This window comes from Protopterus annectens, chromosome 17.part0 (genome assembly GCF_019279795.1).
Source record: "Protopterus annectens isolate FY-2018-M chromosome 17.part0, PAN1.0, whole genome shotgun sequence".
Lineage (NCBI taxonomy): Eukaryota > Metazoa > Chordata > Ceratodontiformes > Protopteridae > Protopterus > Protopterus annectens.
Genome location: NC_056751.1, coordinates 794,158,470 through 794,170,474, shown reverse-complemented (window position 1 = coordinate 794,170,474; position 12,005 = coordinate 794,158,470). Strand labels below are relative to the sequence as shown.

At 38.7% G+C, this 12,005-nt stretch overlaps 2 protein-coding genes across 2 annotated transcripts in view; one reads left to right on the top strand and one right to left on the bottom strand.

Annotated features, from left to right (window-relative positions):
• LOC122791585 overlaps positions 1-12,005 on the bottom strand; it is a 1,253,805-nt gene that overhangs the window by 521,454 nt on the left and 720,346 nt on the right. The gene's annotated exons all lie outside the window — the stretch shown is intronic.
• LOC122791586 overlaps positions 5,450-12,005 on the top strand; it is a 761,454-nt gene continuing 754,898 nt past the window's right edge. The window contains exon 1 of the mRNA XM_044059356.1: positions 5,450-5,703. The gene's annotated coding sequence lies outside the window, so the exon portion shown is untranslated. The remainder of the gene's footprint in view (positions 5,704-12,005) is intronic.

Here is a 12,005-nt window from a genome sequence, read left to right as displayed (position 1 = left end):
CCAAGTTGAGCAATAATGATAATACAAAGCTACAACTGGGGGATCTTCTTCTAGAAACAGTGTGTCCTAAAGAGGAAGGGTATTTGCCAGGACTTCCATATTTAGACACTGCTTGTGGTACTAATCCAACAGTAGAGAAACTACCATACACCTTGCAACAAAGTGGACATCTGTCGGAGCTAAATACAAAGAGGAAAATGGAGCAGCTTTCCCTCCTTTCTTTGTTTTCTAGGTTTATTCAGCAGCAAGCAAAGATCAGGAGTGACCCCAGCTTTGCCTTTATCAGCAGCAGTAATCAGCCGTTCAGACCAGAAAAGCCTTCCAGACCTCATGGTAGGACCTCTGTGTTCACACAGAAAGTAACTGTACCTTCAAGGTCCACAAACTATCAAGACAGTAGAGAGTTGAACACTATAGTAAGCCCTGACAGAATGCCCAATTCACTGAAAGCCTCATCCTCTGAAAAAGTGCAAAGGGTTTAGAGGTAAGCCTACTGAGGACAGAAGGTCTTTAACAAAATGGCATCTGTTTCAAGTGCTGCAAATCTACTAAGCATATAGCTGAAGACTGTAAAATCTCAGTCGAGTACTCAGAATGCAGCAGTGAGAAACACATAGCGGCCTTACATCCTGATCCACATCCACAACCAGCAGAGACTGCAACAAGAGGACTAATCTTCTTCAGTAAAGATCTACGTGCACTAAAATCTGTGGCCAAGGTAAAAATCCATGGTCATGTTCTAAAACATGCTTAGTGACTGTGTATCCCACCATGAAAAGAGACAAAGCAATGAAGATGTATGCAGTTCTTGATGAGCAGAGCAACAAATCACTTGCAAGGTCAGACTTTTTTTTGATATCTTTAACATTAAAACAACTGAAGCTCCATATACTCTAAAGACATGTGCAGGCATTATGGAAACTGGAGGCAGAAGAGCCACAGACTTTGTTAATGAATCTTTTGATAAGAAAAAGTGATTCCCATTACCTGCACTGATACAGTGTGACATGACACCTGATGACAAATCAGGAATTCCTTATCCAGAGGTGGCGTATCATCATCCTCACCTCATTCCAGCTATTAATTATGGTGCTTCTATCCTTTTGCTTCTTGAAAGAGACATTTTAGAAGTACACAAGGTATATGAGCAAATTAACGGACCAGTCAATGCCTCTTATGCTCAGAGACTTGATTTGGGGTGGGTCACTGTAGAAGTTTGCCTGGGATCAGCCCACCAGCCAAACAGCATCAGTTCCTTAAAGATGTCTGTGTTAGCAAATGGTCGCACATCTTTTTTCAGTCCATGCCAGAACAATTTCATTGTTAAATAAAGCTTTGATAACTTAACACAGTTTTGGGACTCGTCTTAACAAAGCAAAGAAGATATCAGCTTCAACACAGAAACTGATAATCTAAGGGTTTTAGTGTTCCAGAAATCAAAGGATGATGATAAACAAGCTCTGTCCATAGAAGATCAAGCCTTTCTCCAGATCATGGATAGAGAGACTTACCAGAATGATAACAGCAGCTGGGTGGCCCCCTGCCTTTTCACACATACAGGTGTCATTTACCTTGTAACACAGCACAAGCTATGAAATGCCTAAACTCTCTTTGTAGAACCTTACAAAGAAAGCCAGAGGTAAAAAGCGATTTCACAGAATTCATTAAAAGAACGCTGAATAATGATCATGCTGAAACTGCAGGACCACTGGACCAAAGTAAAGAACACTGGTATCTGCCAATGTTTGGTGTTTACCACCCACACAAACCTGATCAAATAAGAGTTGTGTGCAATTCCAGCACAGTGTGGGAAGGTATTTCTTTAATGTACTGCTAAGTGGCCCTGATTTAAACAATACTCTACTAGGAGTCCTCATGCACTTTAGAAAAGAGCCTATAGCCTTCACAGCTGATGTGCAGCAGATGCTTTACTGTTTTCTAGTGAGACAGGATCACCAAGATTATTTACGTTTTCTCTGGTACAAAGATCATGACAGATCATGACATAGACAAAGAAGTACTGGAGTACAGAATGAGAGTACATGTCTTTGGCAACAGTCCCTCTCCTGCTGTGGCTATATACTGTATGTGTAAAGCTGTCCTAAAAGGTGCTGAACATTATGGACAAGATGCCAAACACTTTATGTTGTGACATTTCTATACAGATGATAGACTTGCACACTCTTGAGATAGCAATTGACATTCTCAACAAAACAAAACAGATGCTGGAAGAATCTAATCTGCAACTTCATAAGATCGCTTCCAACAGCAAATAGGTCATGGAAGCCTTTCCTGCAGAAGATAGAGCTAAGGACCTTAAAGATCTTTGTCTGGGTACAAACACCCTTCCTCTTCAGAAAAGTTTAGGACTAGGCTGGGATCTAGACACAGACAGCTTTGTTTTTCAGGTCTCTTCAGAGGAAAAGCCCTTCACCAGAAGGGGAATCTCATCTACCATGAAAAGCCTTTATGATCTCCTTGGGTTTGTTGTACCTGTGGCTATAAAAGGTATGGCCTTAGTCCGTGAACTGTCATCTGGGAAATGTGAATGGGATGCATTACTCCCACAAGAGGGACTGCATGAGTGGTTCAGTAGAAGGAGTCCTTAAAGGCTTTGAAAGACTTAAAGATACCCAGAAGTTATGTGCCTGTTTCACTGTCGCCTGTAGAAAAGAACTATATTTTTTCAGATGCATCCACCACAGCTATAGGTGCAGTAGCCTACTTGAAAACAACTGATGCAGTAAGTGTATGTCATGTAGGATTTGTTACGGGAAAGTCTAAGTTAAGCCCTAGACCAGCATACACAATCCCACATTTAAAGTTATGTGCAGCCGTATTAGCAGTAGAACTGTATGAGCTAATCACAGATGAAACAGACATGGACTTAGATGGTGTGAAATTCTTTACAGACAGTAAAACTGTCCTGAGGTACCTCTACAATACCTCTAGATGATTTTTTTTTCTGTACGTCTCCAACTGAGTAAATAGAATCAAACAACTAACACATCCTGATCAGTGATTCTATGTACCCTCAGAACAGAACCCTGCAGATTTTGCTGCAAGGCCCACACAAACAGCCTGCTTTCAGAACACTGTATGGTTCTCAGGCCCTTTCTTTCTTTACCAGCCAAATAAAGACAAGTCATACGATACAGCTACTGTTCATTCTCTCATAGAGCCTGAAGCTGATCCTGAAATTAGACCAGCAGTTGCAAGCTTTAGCACTAGAACCTCTGATACCAATATTCATTCACATTGCTTTTAGAGATTTTCAAACTGGAAGACACCAGTTGAAACTATAACCAGACTTATCCTTGCTGTCAAATGTTTCTAGAGAGAATTAGATAGCTCACAATTTAGAGGCTGGAAAAGTTTTCATGAGCAAGTTAGCTTAGAGGAACTTTCACAAGCAAATATTGTGATTATCTCTTCTGTTCAGCACAAACACTTCAAAAAAGAATATGACTGTGTCAAAAATCAAAAGGCATTCCCAAAACAAAGTTGTCTCAAGAATTTTTGTGCTGTTATAGATCAAGACAGACAGAGTTGGCAGACAGTTGTCTTTTGCAGCACTGAACAAGAGAAGAAGCCAATCATTGTCCCTCATGATCATCACATTGCTACACTGACTGTGAGGTATTACCGTAACAAAGTGTCTCATCAAGGGCGTCACACAACAGAAGGTGCAATCAGAACTGCTGGTTTTGGATCCTTGGTGGTAAGTGCCTTACATCTGCAGTTATTCACAAATGTGTTACCTGTCATAAACTGAGAAGGAGATCAGAAAGTCAAAAGATGGCAGATTTACCAGAAGATATACTGAATCCTGAACCACCATTCACTAGTGTGGGTACTGATGTTTTTGCTCCATGGTCAGTGGTAAACCGCCACACTAGAGATGGTAGTGCTGACAACAAACGCTGGGTAGTACTTTTTACATGTCTGTCTACATGAGCTGTGCATACAGAACTGACTGAATCTGTCAGCTTCCAGCTTCATTAATGCCTTGAGAAGTTTCTTTTCAATCCGTTGCCCAGCAAAGTTACTCCACTCTGATAGAGGGAGAAACTTTGTGGGAGCTTGTAAAGAACTGAAAATCTGTGCAAGTGATATAGCAGTACAAGATTATCTACAAGACAGAGGATGCACATGGATCTTCAATCCTCCGCACTCGTCCCACATGGGAGGTGATTGGGAAAGACTAATAGGTATAGCTAGACATATCTTGGATGCAATGTTACTCCAAGATAAGCCTACTCATCTGACCCATGAGAGTTTAAGTACATTTATGGTGGAAGCTATGGCTAGTATGAATGTGAGACCTTTAGTACCAGTGTCTAATGATCCAGATAATCCTGAGGTTCTCACACTAGCTATGTTCTCACACTAGCTATGTTTTTGACTCAAAAGGCAAATTCTTTGTTAGCCTTTTCTGATTAACTTTGAAACAGCAGGCCTTCATGTAAAACAATGGAAGGAAGTTTATAGTCTTCCTGACACCTTCTGGAAAAATGGAAAAGGGAATATTTGTCTACCTTACAAAGTCACAGAAAGTGGATCCAAGACTGTCCAAACGTTAAAGTAGGTGATGTTGTGCTGCTGAAGGACAGTCATGAATGCAGGAATGAATGGCCTGGAGACCTATCATTAACACGTTGCCGAGCACAGATGGTAAAATCAGAAAGGTGGAAGTAAGAGTTGTCAAACAAGGGACTGCAAAAGTTTATATGAGGCCAGTCTCAGACATTATAGTTCTTGTTTCTGAAAATGATTAAAACATGCAGATGACTGCAAACTAGGAGCCATAGTCAAGTCCCCAAATGATGTGGACATCCTACAGAAGGGCCTCACTGAGACAGATGCCTGGTGTCAGAGCCATGGTTTGGTAAAAACTCTGTACCCATAAACTACCACATAGGCAGCAATCTACTTAACAGGGACCAGGTGGACAGTAGTCTCTCCTTTGACAGTCACATCACCACAGTAGTCAGGAAGTCCGGTTCTCATCCAGGAAAACATTAGACCCATTATAGAGTACAACACAAGACATCTGCAGCAGCTGGAAAGGCCACAGAAGTACCTCACAAAGATCAAACAAATGCCCTACACTGACCAGGTGATCTCTGCGAACCCAGAGCTGTTGGACATGCTACACCTAAAGAAATCCAGGGACCTAAACTTGTCAACACAATAAACAGGACAGGCTGGAGGGATAGATTCCTGTCCCAGAGACTTCCTATACTTTGGAACAAGCTACCCATCTATGTCAAGCAAAGTTCTTTATTAGCACTCTTCAAGAAAAATCTTGATGAGTGGATGATCACTTCTGTGTCTCTGCTGAACAGTGGCACATGAAAATAACTTTCTTGGGTGGCATTAGCTATGGTAATGTGTTATTCTGCGTAGCAGTATTAATAAATGTAGTGGCATACCGTTATATGCCAGGCAGGGGGTATTCTGTCCTTAAAAGCATATTCAGGGAAGTTTAAATTATAGTTGTATAGTTTCAGCATTTATTGATCTGTTGCTGCCATCTAGTGGCTTTTTGTTTTATGACAGTCATAATAACTTGTTTTACAGCATTATAGCAACTCTCAGGAAGTAATGTAACTCAGTCAGGAAGCAGCTTCTTTTTACATCTAGCCCTTATGGATTGCATACCCGAACTTCTTTCCTCGGGCCCTGGCAATCGCATTGCCTGTGAGTAATTTGTATGCTGTAATTCTTTTGTAGTTAGATGTGCAGTACATAATTGTACATATACTGATATGTTGCTATTTGTATTGTGTTGCAGTTTTACAGTATTAAAGTTAAGGAATCTCAGTAATGCTACAAGAAACCCTGATTATTTCATTTATTGGATTTTCTTAAAGTGTTAAGCTGTCCATTTAGCTGCACTATACATTGCACAGTGCTGTGAGAATGAACAGTGTATATCCATTCCAGTGAACATAGTGCAATCAAAGCAGAGCGTAATGTACAATACATACATTAGTTTCTAAAGTGGGTCAACTAGCATAACAGATGTCTTATTGATCACTGCTGCAGTATTCCTAACACATAGGTTGCCACTGCTGTCTTTCAGCCAGGGTACAAAAGCTTTACCTTCCCAGTATCATACATGTGACTTGTAACCTCAGCTTGCAAGTGAAGAGATACGTAGGTGGATGTATGAACATAATTCTTCAGATCATCTCCAAGATGGTGCCCTGAAGATCCCAAAAAGAAAAAAAACTGGTCAGCTAGGAGGGGCACAGGATGAAGTGGTAAGAAAACCCTTCAGTTCTAGGGTGTTTCCCATGGGACAGGAACTGACGGATAAATAGGGAGTAAGGAAAGCATAAAAGTATAGAGAGTAGGAAGGAGTACTGCAACAGTGGTCAGTAGGATATCTAATGTTATGGCATGTTTTATTCATTTATTTATCTTTTTATTTATCCTTTTCTTAACCAAGTTAGTTTCATTGGCCTCTTTTCAGGGGAGACCCAAGGTAGTATTTATACTATTATGGGAAATGTGGCCAGGGCACTGGGGAACTTCCCCTACTCACTGTACAAATGAGCATACAGGGCCACAATTCAGTGCAATGCTTCCTGTCTTCCATTACTAGAGTGAAGGCGGCTCAGAGAAGCAGGAAGCATGGTGGAGAAGGAGAGTGTGCCGGTTACTATGGAGAATGAAACTGCTGTTAACTGAACAGCTTTGGATGCTAACATGATGGAAAAGGAGCCAGAAGAGGTGAGAAAGGAGGAGAATTGTAGCGGTGATACGAATGAAACAACAGGAGAGAAAAAACATGCAGAGAATGGTACAATGCTGGATACTGAGGACATCTTCCAACAGATATTTCAACAACAGTGTGTGTTGTTACAAACCTCCAATCAGAAGAGTTGCAGGATGTCTACCTAAAAGAATTACTACATCAAAATGAACCGGAGAGTAAAAAAGCAGCATCATGGGAAGAGATAATGGACAGGATTCAGGGGAATGAAAATTCACAAGAGAAGAAAGAAAAGAGATTGTATGCGCAGATAGTGAGAGAAAGAGAAAGAAGAGAAGGAAGAAAAGCAGAAATTAAAAGAAAATCTTGTGTAAAGATAAGCAACAAGGTGGAAAAGGAATTAGACAGGTATTAGGTATGGGACAGCATCACAGCACCACTGGGGATAAAACCCAGAGAGATAACAGCCTTTATCTGTATTAATAAGGTTACATTTAGTGACATTTTTTGAAGAGGCTCTACACATGGAAAAATGTTAAGAGGAATGTAACAAAAGAAAGACATTAATCCTTGGAACTTATACGTAATACAGGCTTTTAATACAGAAGCCAAGAAGAAGATGTTTGTGCAATTTAGAACTGAAATTGAAAGAGATAATTTAAAAGAATATTTAAAGACTATACGTAGAGATGTTATGCATGTAACAAAAATATACAATAATAGAGGCTTATGGAGTAGGGGCTGGGAATGTGGTATAATAATGAAAAAGCAAGATGAAAAAATTGTACATTTACTGAATACAATTAATACTGATGGAAACAAAGGTATGGTGAGATATCAGAGACAACCTAAGACATGTTTTTTATGTGGCAAGGATTATCATTTACTTAACTGTGATAAAAGAAAATGTTTTTATATGTGAAAAAATGGTCGCAAAGCAAAGAAATGTGAACAGAAGTGTATAAAATGTGAAAAGATAGGTCATTCTTGGATGGATTGTACAAAATTAGAGAAATATACACAAGAAACAACATTAGTACAGGAACAGGAGAAGGAGGAAATGACATCAGACACTACAGAGGAAATGCAAAATGAATGAAATCGAAGTAACAATGGATGTGAGAGAGTATGAATGAAGTAAAAGATAAGGAAACAAATGAGGAAAAAGAAATAAGTAATACAAGTGATGAAAGAGAAAGTAAATGGGTAAAAATAAGTAAAAGAGGTTCCATAGGCAAGAAAGTAAAAGACAGAAAACGCAAGTTCAAAAATGTAACTAACAGAAAGCAAAAAAGGAAAAGGATGAAAATAAAATTCATTCATTAAAGTGAAAATCTTGGCTATTTATTAACAGCACAAGGAATATTCATCGTAGGATAGGATTATTAGAGTGGTGTCAAACATTGGGTTCACTACATAATCTCAAAATTTTGAAATATCGAATGTCAAAATCTCGAGACTAGCCGAAACCCCTAAATGCCAAAAGACCAGAAGCGCGAAATTCAAAATCCCGAATGTACAACACACATACACATACACACAACTTCCCCCCACAATCAAATATATCATCCTACACTACAGATAATCAGGGAGGAAAGCCCCCTGCACCCCCACCTCCCCACTTAAATATACTAACTCCAAGATCACACAGATACACAAGGGAAACTCACATCCGCACATTTTACAGTCCCTCACACACATCACAGCCACAACACACACAGACACACACTAAAGACCTTAACAAACACACTTACACACAGATACTTACCTGAACTTCCACCTATTCATTCACAAACCGCAACACCAGAAGCACTACTTCAATATCTTCGAACATCGGGATTTTGAATTTCGCGCTTCTGGTCTTTCGGTATTTAGGGGTTTCGGCTATATAGTTTCAAGATTTTGAAATTCAATATTTCAAAATTTTGAGATTATGTAGTGAACCCAAAACATTACATATGGACATTATAGCACTTACAGATATCAGAATAACAACATATAGAGAAAGAGAATGAATGAATAAATGGATTATGGGAAGGTAAAGTTATTTGGAATTTAGGTAATGAAAAATGCTCAGGTATAGCCATCCTATGCAAAGAATGGATAGCTATATTAGATTATACAGTAGTACTCACTGGTAGAATAGTAATACAAGACATAAAATATAAAAATCAAGTTTATAGAGTAATCACGCTGTATGCATATACCTTACAGAAACAAAGAGAAATCATGCTTAGAAAAATACTGGATCATGTAAGTCTAAACATGCAAATAATAGTAATGGGGGACTTCAATTGTGATTTAAGACAGACAAAAAGAAGGTGCAGACGTTAGAGTAATCCAAGATATGATTAAATATAATAAAATGTATGTATGGGAAAATAACAAACGGACATATAAAAAAGTAATTTAAGAAGCAAAATCAATTAATTTATAGTTTCAGAAAGCTTGAGTGTACATCAAGGGCATAAAATCACAGGATTTTCAGACCATTTAGCCATATAGCTACAGACACAAGAAAAAAGGAATTACATAAAGATACAGGATTAATGAGTCAGAACTGAGCAAACATGCAAAGGATATAATACAATTATGGCAAGATGACAAACATAAGAGAATTTATAAAGACTAGATGAGTCGGTGGATCAATCTAAAAGAAAAATATAGAAAAGTAGTATTAAAATGGCAAAAATTGGAAAGACTACAGAATTTTGATGTATATAAGGAAACTAGTAACCAAATACTTAAAAACATAAACAATAGAATAGAGTGTGTAGAAAGAAAAAGTTGTATGACATGAATCAAAACAATTAGAAAAAGATTGTTTAAACAAAGATACTTTTTGCAAAGAAAGAAAATAGTCCCTTTCTATTAATCTCTATTACTCTCTCACAAGAAACTATAGTCCTAGGAGACTTTAATATCGACTGGAAGTCCTGTAGTAATACACACCCCACCACCCATATTAACCTATATGGCTTCTCACAAACTATTAACTCCCCTACCAGAACTAATAAACCCAATAACAAAGAAAGTACCTTAGACTGGATTCTTACTAATAGTCCTCATCAAACATACAAAGTAGGAAACCTCCCAGATGACCTAAGTGACCACTCACTAACATATTATCAGATGTAAAACCGACCTAACTTACCCAAACACTTTCAGGACAGTACGCACCAAAAAGCAATTTAACCCAGAACTTTTGAAAACACAAAAAACAAAGTTGAAGGAGCAAACAACTCAACAATTCAACTTCTTTTTTTGTGTTTTCAACAGTTTGTGTTAATCCTGGTAATTTAACCCAGAACTTTTCCAGACAGAACTCAAGAAATGTAATTGGTCACCACTAAAATCCCTCCCACTAAATGAAGCAGTAGAATACTACAATTCCACATTCTTAGCCATCCTGGACCACCACGCCCCAACAAGCTCTGTTAGAAATAAAGCTAAACCGGCCCCTTGGCTCTCAAAAGCTACTAGGCAAAAAATCCTTCTTAGAAACAAATCCTGGGCAAAATGGCATACTACTAAGAATCCTACAGATCACCAAACCTTTAGGCAACTTAGAAATAATACAAAAAAAAGCCATCCTGTTAGACAAAAAAAACTTTTACCTCCAATTACAGCAAACCTACCAAAAGAAACCACAAAAGTTTTTGACTAGCATTAACAAACTACTATACCCAGGTCAATCTATCACACCTAACCCACAAGGCTGTGTCTTGGAATCCCACACATACTGCTAATGCCTTCAATTCTTTCTTCACAGACACCATCCAAACACTTGCTAGCCATCTATCTCCTGATACCTCAAATCTGCCTACTTCTACTAAAAGCCCACCCCCATCATTTCAGTTACAACCAGTGTTTACTTTCTTTATTTGCTCCCATCTCCAAAAATTAAAAGCTACCACCCCCTCAGCTGACCAACTTCCGGCAGAATACCTGCAAAAAGGAGCTAAAGCCATTGCCTATCCCATTTCCATTCTGATTAACAGAACCATAAGTGAAGGAACTATCCCATCTATCTGGAAAATTTCTCATATCATCCCACTACATAAAGGTGGGAACTCCAGTGACTTCTCTAACTTTCGTCCTATAGCTCTACTATCTCCTATTACAAAAATAATGGAGAAAGGCATCCATAAGCAACTACTTAACCACCTACTCCAAAACAACTTACTTTCCAACTGTCAGCATGGATTTAGACCTTTCCACAGTACCACCACTGCCCTGCTATTCTTCACAGACTGCATTAACAAAAACCGTAATAAAAATATTCTTTCCTCTGCAATCTTCATTGATTTATCTAAATCTTTTGATATGGTTAATCACCAACTCCTTTTAAATATACTGAAATCCCTTTCACTCGAACCTCTAGCCATAAATTGGTTCAAATCTTACCTAGACAATAGACAGCAGGCTGTACTCTGGCACAGTAAACTATCTAATCACCTTCCCATTTCCCTTGGTGTTCCTCAGGGCTCCATATTAGACCCACTCCTATTTTCCATTTTTATTAATGACCTTCACTCAGCAATTCCACATGCCACCTGTATTCAATACGCTGATGACTCTACTATAATTTGTTCAGCCACTTCTCCAACTGAACTACAGTCCCTTACCCAAAAAGCATTCAATACAGTAGAACAATGGTTCTCAAACCGCTGCCTCCTCCTAAATCCGAAAAAAACTAAACTTTTACTTTTCACGCCAACCCGAAAGTCCACCCCTATAAATTTCACACTCATATCTAATAATGATGCTCTCATTTCTCCCGACCCAACCACTAAACTCTTAGGAATAACAATAGATAACAACCTCAACTTCGATACTCATATAAATAGAGCAATAAAATCAGTCAACAAAAAATTGTGGTCCCTCTATAGAATCAAGCCCTTTCTTACACCAGTAGCTAGAACCGCTATAGCCAGAACTCATTTAATCTCCACTCTACTCTATGCTTCACCTATATACACTAATCTTTCTAAAAACAACCTCAACAAACTGGCAATCTCTTATAATAATATTGCTAGATTTGCCTCTGGCCCTCCTTTTAGAACTCATCACTGTCTTAATCTGAAACAACTAGGATGGCTAGAGTTTCTAAACCAGCTTCAGTTTCACCAGCTTGCTATAGCCCATAAGACCCTGTATCAACCCACCAACACTCCAATACTCACTAGCCTCATTACCCCTTACAACAATCTTAAGAATTTATGCTCCTCAAACAAACTGCTGATTAATACTTGCAGATCCAACAACTCAGCAGGAGACT